Here is a 9848-nt window from a genome sequence, read left to right as displayed (position 1 = left end):
AGCAGTATATTAAGATCTGGAATGGCTTTCTTGAAAAATCACTAGAATTTTTAGATGATTTAGATAGGACAACTTGATGAAGACATGAAAGGCTTTGCCCTTTTTCCACCACAAATTCCTTATTACTTTAGACAAGATTGTAAAATTTTTGTATCCAAAAGTATCTAGCTAACAACTGAAAGCGTTAATACTTCTGTATTAAGGAAACACTTCAAACCCTCATGGAGCATGACTGCAGAGAACTACAGCCTGGCAATAAAAGCAACGGGAATAAAATTTACAGTCCTGTGTTCATTCCATTTTAAAAGAGCATAACATGGAGACAACCCCCTTTAACTTGCTCCTGTTTTCTGATGGATTAATAGATTCTGATCTCTAGAGAGTAATTCAAGAGGCTGTAAAAGTTATCAGATTATTAGAATGACATGAATGTATGCAGAACAATTTTACGTAGATGAGGGGTTACCAGCGGCACAAAAGGCTAGTAAAGATGTGGCATGCAAGATAAAATTTTGAAAGGTTCATAAAACTATCAAGTCAAAAACAGAGCAATCAAATGAAACTTCCATTTGGAATGTCTCTCCAACTCTAAAATACTTTGTTCAATATTTGGGTGAAAGCGGTATTCAAGAATTTCTAATAATACATTGGATTCTTAACTACCCAGCTCACACACTAACACAGAAATGGCAATTACTCATCCAATTTACATTCAACTACAGATGCTTGGGAAAAGAATAAATCTGAAGTTTTAACTTCAAAAGTTTCAGGAAACTGAAGGACCAAATTCAAGACCATAAAAGCTGAAACATAACAGTAATTACATAGTACCTTATGACGAAGTTCTCTCTAAAACTCTCAGTTTAGAAATGTGTCACATGGTTTCACAAATTACTGAAGCCTGAACATATTAACAAGGTGGTGTGCCATAGAATTTGAACATAACATAGAAAAAATGACAGTGAAAAGTACAGATAATTACATTATGAGATCATGAATGAATAATTCTTTCTACTTAAGAACATCACAGTGTTTTTCAAAAGAAAATGAAGCAGAATTACCTTCATTTTGCATCAGAGGGAAGTCAAAGACAAAATTCTAGCTAATGTGTTCAAAAATATGTAAGTAGTCCATAACAGAACTAAGAGCTGCACTCAAGAATTCCAAATGTTAAAAATAAATATCTTGCAACATGCATTCTATTTCTCTAGACTTGAAAAATGAAGTCTCAAATGCAGGATAGCTCTGATGAGAAAACTACTAAAATCAACAAGAATTAGTGTCAGGGCCTTTGAAGTGTATATGACATCCCTTTCCAGTTATAAATAGATTATTAGTCTTTCTGTATCATGAGACAATCAAAGTTCATATATTTAGATTGGCTGCCTGCTTAAATTATGAAATAATACATATATAATATGTAATATATTTCATATGTGTTAATGTATATACATAAACTTCATCAATTTATGTGTGCATATGAGCCTTTTGATAGTTCATAGCCACTGTTTTAAATTTTTTGGCAATAAAGAATTTAACATGTGTACCAAAATACATAGTTAACCCGGAGTTCTCAGAATAACTCCAAAGAAAAATTAAATCATAACATTCATTAGAACAGTGTTATTTACACACATAATATGTTTATATATATAAAAATATATAAATTAAATATATTTATATAGGAAATATATTTGTTACTTTTAAAATGCCATCATAAAATTTAGGCATGAAGTCCCAGACATCAGTATCTATGAGACTGCAAATCCAGAATGCAGAAAGCAATAAACTGCTGTTCTGACATTAACTTAGAAGTCCTACTGAAAACATCAGATAGTACAGTCTTCAGCTGTCACAGATTTCCAAAATGTCCTATAAACAAAAACAGACAGGTCTTTAATCAACAGATAAACATTTACATTCTGCTTTTTGGACTGCAGTTGGGACTATATATGTATTCCTGAACCTGTTCACTTTTGTTATTCTTCTGCCAAAACATAGCCTTTCTGCTGGAAAAAGGATATTTGGCAACCATGAGATGGTGAAGTGTTTCAGTACCTCAATTTAATAATCTCTTGAGAAATCACCAGCTAGGTGGAATGAAATCAGGAACCTACATCACATAAGCAGCCAAATTATATTGAATTGGAAGAAATAGGCAACTATCCCATATCTCTCAACACGTATTCTATCAGTAAGGCTGTGCAAAAAAAAAGTCATTCAGAGTTGCTATGTTCAGGAAAGAAGAACAGTGATACTAGGGAAAAAGCATATATGCAATGTGACAGCAGCTCAGAATATTTCAAATGTACATGACTTCCATCAGAACACTAAAAACAGCTCAACTATAGACCTGCACAAGAGCAAAATCTACTACGGTCAGTGAGAACCTCTCTTTTGATACTAATGAAAGTAAAGAATGTTCACATGCTGACTGGAGTTCAGTTTTGTTTTATTAGGACAGGAAGTACGACTATTCTGCCAAGCACTTTTGCAGCTCATCATCCTCTCAACAGATAAATATAACCACAAATGTGGGAAAAATTCTCTTTAATAATTCTGAATGTATTCACATAATTCAGTTCCGAGTGTAAATTAAACATTTCAGTTCTGGTGTCTTGATCTATTAAAAAGTTTCAAAGCAAGTTATTGCTCTGAGTAGAATATCAACTAGAGGTTTATCTTCTCTATGCAACAACTGATCAAGATACTCATTAAAAGAAAAATTCTGAGTCTCTGCACAAGAATGAACTGGAAACCCTTCCTGACATGGAAAACACAGCTTCTAAACTTAAACGTCCACTTCTTTGATTTCAGTGCCAAGTTTCATACAAGTAAAATGTAGGCTAGTGGCTATCAGTTAAGTACAATTTATCCATTTTTAATGTTGCTGACAGATTAGAGGCAGCTAGAACATCCCCAGATCCTTCTTTCAAGACTGTTTTTTGTGTTACAAATGTAAAACCCAGAAGGTAAGTTCATTAACTGCAGGCTCTTTGTGTCAGACATGAACATTTAAAGGGACAAAACAGTGAAATAAAGGGAAATCGCAAAGACAACAATCAAAACTATCAAAACAATGAAGAATCACCAAAATTATGAGAAGAATATCCTTCCTTTAAATATGTTTCATATTTTATCAACACATTCCCATGGTGGGCAAGCCTTCTCCAATATTTTTAATATCTTAATTGACCTACATTTGAAAACAAAACTGAAATACTCTATTTTTGTGATTTAAAATTAATAAAATTCTCCTAGAAGTTTCTAGCCCAACGTCCTTGAAAGCACTTTGATAGTGAAGAAAGCAGTAACCAGCTGCAGCTTCACAGATGCTGAAAACGCATAGAACAAATGATACTGATTGTAATGATATGTTTCAAAGCAATAGCAGTGGAGCACTTCTGTTGAAGACAGCCTTCCTGTTAAACAGAAGACCAAGCACAGACTCTTCCTCTTATTCTATATAATATGACTAGTACAAATTGCAAATCTCTTTAAATGCCTACAGGGTTCCTGACATTGAAAAGAAATTAGAAGAAATCTATCTAAGGGCCAAACAATATGAGTCGAGATTCATGCGTTATTGGAAATTACATAAAGCTTTCAGTTAACTAGTAGGAAATAGGAATTGCAATGACAACATCTAAGTACAAATTTCTTAAAATCAAGTCAGTTTGGTAAACTTACTTTATTTCCTTAATATCTACTTCTTGAGACAAACTTCCAGCGACGGCTAAGATCTCACTTTTAAATAAGAACTTAGGAATTTAGTTTAACAGGATTGTCAATTTTGTTTAAATATGTGCAGGTCACCTCAAAAGCAATGACTCTCATTTATTTAAATGGAAACTACAACAGGTACAAGAGGTACAATAACATTATTTGATAGAACCTGATCTCAGCTACAGATCACTTTTTCAACATAGTCACTATCATTTGCTATCTATTTTCATTAGCAAAGAAGAATCTGCACGCTGCACCAGCAGAGATGACCCACTGTTTCACAGCTGCTATGACGCTGTTGGTAGAAAGAAGTTAGCCGCACAGTCCATCCTCTATCTGTTTAAGCTGATGAAAGCGAGAAGGTGCCAGATCTCAACTATACAGTAGGTGTGGTAGGACAGCCAGCCAATACTGGTAATGCGCTCCACAGTCTTTTAAGCTGGTAATGCACCTGGTACTACTGTGTTGCAAAACAGAGACTGTAGTCTTCTCAGGCCTGACTCTTGAAATTGTCACTGTCAGCCTCACACTGTCCAGTAAGTCCTGATGAACTTGCATATGGCGCTCTGATTCTATGTGAGCATTTGTGATACTTGTCTGATACACACATGCAATATTCAAATGTTAGAGCAATCATTTCCAATTCACTGAAGCCAACATTCAACCTAATTACTGTGTACTATAGCTATGACACCAATTCGCACAGATAAGATGATCAAGATGCTCTTCACCTCATGATATGACAGCTGTTCATGGCTATCTGGAACATGGTTAGCCTTCCACATTGTTGTCAAAACAGCTGAGATCCGTCACCCACTGCCTCATTTCATTCACATCCACTGTTTGGTCTCCATAAATGTTCAGTAAGCATCAGTGAATGTTACCAGGTACCATCTTCTCCACATGGAGAAATTCAATTCCACACCTTTGCTTCATATGCACTTCCATATCAGATGCCATTTTGTCAGACTGCCTTACTACTGCCATCTGTCACATTGCAACATGTAATCTCAACAGGAAGATTCAGCCTCTACTGCCGTACCACCAACATCCACCTCTGACATCATGGAACAATGTCATATAAAATAAGAGGCATTACTTTTAAAGCAGTCTTCACATATACAATGTTTCTAAACTGGATATTCCATGTAGCATAGTCTACTTCAGCATCAGAACATATAACCAGTCAATAACTAGTCAAGAATTCCCTTTTTCATTGAAGAAAGCATTCTCTCCACAAGTGCCTACTGGCCCTGACCAGAAATGTGATTTGTCATGCTGCACAAACTTTTTCCATTCCTCCAAGATTAGTAAATGTTGAACCATCTAGGAGAAATTACTAATTCTGGGACTGAAACATAGAGTCAAATTTTATCTGTATGGAAATCCTGACAGTGATAGTAACACAATTTGGAGGGGGGGGAGGAAAGAGTTTTAATGCATTAAAAACCTGTCATATTGTCTCAAAATTATTTGCATATAATGTATATTATATGTATAATATACATAATGTATATATTGATAATATATATAGGTATAATGATAAGGTGCAGATAGGTATTTATGCTGCTTTCTCCATGTGACAATCCTTTGAAGAGATCTAGCATTTGTAAACTCAATAGGATGAAGTGTTCATAAGCACAGTAAGAACAAAATAGAATTTTTCATTTTCATATATTTAACCTAGCTAACATTACTCAGAACTGATGTGATAAACTGCATAACTAAACAACTTCATCACTGAGTGTAAAATTCTTAAGCAGAATCAAGCAGGCAAAAAATGGAAAGGCAAGAGTTTTCCAACACTGTCAAAAATAGCTGTTTGGAAGTTACTGACAACCTGAAAACAGACAGTCTTTAAAGCTTATTGAAGTCCAAGAAGCAACAGATATATTGTTTAATTGAGCCAAATACCATATCTCTGTGCTGTATGTGCCTGGTTTCTCATAGGTAATATTACACAAGTTACCCAAAGTAAGATCATTTTTGCTGGGTCTGCAGGTACCCCTCCATTATCTCCAAGGTCGAAGGCACTGCCAACCTTCATATAAATTCTGCTAGATGCAGGCAGATTTAAGGTCTTCATTTCACCTCTTGGTTGTAAGGACTACTTAGTCATCAATTTACACTGGAGTGTCTTTGATAGCACACTCGACCTTAAGTTCCAGTTTTCCTTACAATTTATTTTCCATCTGCTTGATGGTATAAGAAACACAGCATAACTTCAGTAATGTTACTGCACTCAGAAAAATTCTGTCTTGGTAATTAAAGACAGCACCAGCTAAAGGGTTTACATCTCTCTTGCTAACTACCCTTCTACACTACCCAAGAACTTGGCTACTTCCTGAGGTCCAAACGTAAAATAGCTGGTTAGCAATTAAACCCAGATTTTTAAACCCTTCACCTGCTTTCTTTTCTCTACTTAGATTCTCCACAGGATTCTTCCTTAAATGTAGTGAGTGAATAATCTGCCTTCCTCTTGCCCCATAACTGTCTACATGCCCCCATTCAAAACCAGATCACATAGAAGCAGCTAATATGACTAATGTATTATTTATTACTGAATTTCCAGACTTACACATTCATCCAGAAAAGATACATCTCTGGTTCAAAACAATTTAGGGCTGTGGGATTAAAGTCTTATTTTCTTGATGCAATATAATGCAAAAATAAGATACGTTCATGCATATAACAATGACTAAGAGATTGCTAGTGACAGTAATTCTGTAGCCTTCCCTTTTCATCTTCCCCAGTGCTTTTGTATCACACATAGAGATAAATCCAGAAAATCCCAGAAACCCAACAAGGTTATCCTACTAACTATAAAATAGCCAGACATAGTTTATGCTTCTAATTACCATCAGTTTAACAAACAAGAGCCAAGACATTTTCGTACTATAATTATACACTCTTTAAGGAGATTAGGAGCCCAATTTAGATCCAGTCTAAATTCGTTTAAGCCTTCCAAATGTACATTGATTTAGTAAGGATTAAATTTTTTGTGGGTATTACAGATTTGCTTGCCTTTGGTGTTTCAAGCAATTAAAAATAATGTTTGGTTTCATTTAAAAATAAGTGTGTTTTTTTTTTTTTTTAAAAAAATTTATTTAAGCATTTATGCAAAGTACAGCTTTTCCAGGTGATCAGATCCTGCAGAAGTACATGAAGCAATCTTGTCATCTCCTTTTGGAATATGAACCAGTTGACCTTATGTAGCTCAGAAATGAGAACTCATATTAGGTGTTACTATTTGTCTTCTACCTATGTACTATCTGGCAAAAAAGATAAAGCCATCCAAGTGTATGTTCTCCCTCCAAAAATGCTTTTGTAAGCTTATTTATGAAAATACATTGGTATTTTACACTGATAATTAAGTAGCATTGTTATAATTAGAACCCTTGTACCACATGTTGATAAAAATCAAACAGCACCAACCAATATGTAGTCTCAACCACGTTAACACCATGAAATCTACAAAATGCAAACTACAGTGCTAGTTTCAGTAGACAAGGCCTCACAGCATTAGCTGTTTATAGCAGCCTTTCCAATAGTTGTGTCTGTTCAAGGACAGAGAGGAATCATTTCAAATTTCTCAGTCAGTACTTTTACTAAAATCACATTTTGAAAAGCAGAGCATAAAAAGGCAATTTAAGTCTCTGATCATAATATACTAATTCAGATGCAACATGCTGAACAAATGGTACGCATTTTTTGCTTCCCAGCTCTATGTCGCTAAGCTTTTGGTGACTCACTCCACCCTGTTGTACCAATAATGATCTCAAAAATGCAGATTGCTAATGACTTCTCTTAGATCAATATAAAACTGGGAGATGTGTGCAATTCAATGCAACGTTTCCAGGAGTACCATAAACATTCTTCCACATAAGGTTAAAATAATGCAATCAAAGTTTTATTTCATGCCTAAAGCTACTCTCATACTGAATAGATATGATGTAACAGTTGGAAAATAGTTGTACTCCTGCATATGGTACAACTTCACAAAGTTAACATATTTTTAATGCTTTTGGATGAGTATCAACAGAACAGTAAAGACTTTCTCCCTTCTTTTGTAGTACATTTTCAATTGTTTTTAAAGACTTCACTGTTTCATAATACTTAACTATGAGCAACGGCAAGGTAATAATATGGAAGGTTGAAGCAAGGACAAGTAGTCTGGGAGAAATACAAGGAAACTGTTCAAACGTGCACAGAAAGTTAGGAAAACCAAAGTCCAGCTGGAGCTTAATTTGGTGAAGTATGTCAAAGACAACTAGAAGAGCCCCTAGAGGTACTAAGATTGCAGAAGACCAGGGAAAATATGACTGCTGAATAGAGCAGGTGCCCGGGTGACAAGATACAGAGTAGGTTCTCTCAAAATACACAGAAAGGTTCTTTAGTATGAACAACCATTTATTCCCAGGCAATCTCTTCACAAAGATCAAACAGTTTGTTTGGTACCTGATAGATCTGCCACCCTGTTCTGGAACAACTCCTGTCTGCAGAAAAACAGGAACTCTCTTTCCTCTAACCAATACTTCCCTTCCCAAATTCAAATAAAAAGGAGTTTATTTCCAAGACTAATGGCTATTAATTGTTTCAGCTGCAGGTTAGAGACTTCTTCCCAAGCCTTTTTTGTTCCCTAAAAGCCAATTAATACTTGTTTCCTTGCATGGTCTTTGCTCTCATTAAATAACTGTTATAACTCCTTAATTCTAATGGATCTTGGTACATTCAAGAAGGTCTACAGGAAAGAAGACGTAGGCTGTATTAGAGAAAAATTCCTGGGCCTGGGCAGCCCTGAACCCAACACATGAACACACTCAATTTGTGAAATTCAATTTCCATGAAGATTAAATCTCTACCTGTCAGCTGGGATAGAATGATTTTCTTCAGAGTGCCTGGTATGACTGTTTTGGGTCAACATTGATAACATAAGAATATTTATAGTTAACTGCTAAGCAGTGTTTTATAGAGCCAAGACAATATACAGCAAAGGGCCCAAGGATCTGGCACAGAACAAAATTAGAACAGCTAACTTAACTGGCCAAAAAGATATTCCATACCATGTGACAACAAGAGAAGGGAGTTTTGAAGGAAGTGGAAATTCATCTGTTGTAATCCACTACTTGCAGGGCTAGCGAGCATCAGTGGGGGGATGGTGAGCATTTGCTTGCGCATCACTTGTTATGTACATTCATATACAGGGAAAAGAAAAAGTCATGATCATATTTTCACAAGTAGTCTTACCTCAACCCTCAAGTTCTTTTTTTTTTTTTTAATTCTCTCCCCTATGCCACAAGGAGGAGAGGGACTGAGCGAACAGCTTTGTGGTGCTGAGCCATGTGCCAGATTAAATCACAACCATCAGACACTACCTCATGGTCATTTTTTCTAAACTGTGCTGCTTCAACTGGTAGTCATTTGTTCCAATAGAAAATGAGATGTAGTTTGCTTCTAACTTGTGTCACTATAATGGTTTCAAATTAAAGTTTTTCCTGTAGGTATACCATCCAAATTCATTACCTGCAGTTGGGATAAATCTGAGCTCCTACAAAAGCTTGTCATTCAGATGGGAAACTTAGTGGGTCTCTTCTTCTAGCAACTTAATGAAACTGATGGGAAGTTTTTATCAGTAACATCTCTACCTCTTCTCTATTCTCCAAATAAATTCCATTGAAATTAGCAGGGGAGCATAAACTGTCAACAGTCTTGCAGAATTTCACAGATATTCCTTAACAATCAGGTGTTCAGCAGAAATTTTAACGTTTTATTTTTGGGTTAGCAGACAGCAAGTTACTTGTGAAACATCCTTCTTATACTCAGTCAAGCCCAATTCCTCGCCCCCCCCCCCCCCCCCCACTTGGTGAAAACGAAACGATATTGTCAATAACAAGCTGCACAAAAGTAATCAGATTATTGGCCATAGAGTAGAAGACGAGCATCATGAACAGTTTGTTAATCCCCTCTACACACACTTGTTTCTTGATCAGACAGGGTTAGACAAAAAAATTCAGCTTCTATTCAGACGCACTAGTGTATTTCTCAGGAAATAATCTGCAAGAGGAAAGATTACTTAAGTCTTGAGAAACACATGCAAGTTGCACAGCTCAAAAAACCTTGCT

This window comes from Tympanuchus pallidicinctus, unplaced genomic scaffold, assembly GCF_026119805.1.
Source record: "Tympanuchus pallidicinctus isolate F22 unplaced genomic scaffold, pur_lepc_1.0 scaffold8, whole genome shotgun sequence".
Lineage (NCBI taxonomy): Eukaryota > Metazoa > Chordata > Aves > Galliformes > Phasianidae > Tympanuchus > Tympanuchus pallidicinctus.
This window is presented reverse-complemented; position numbering follows the sequence as displayed.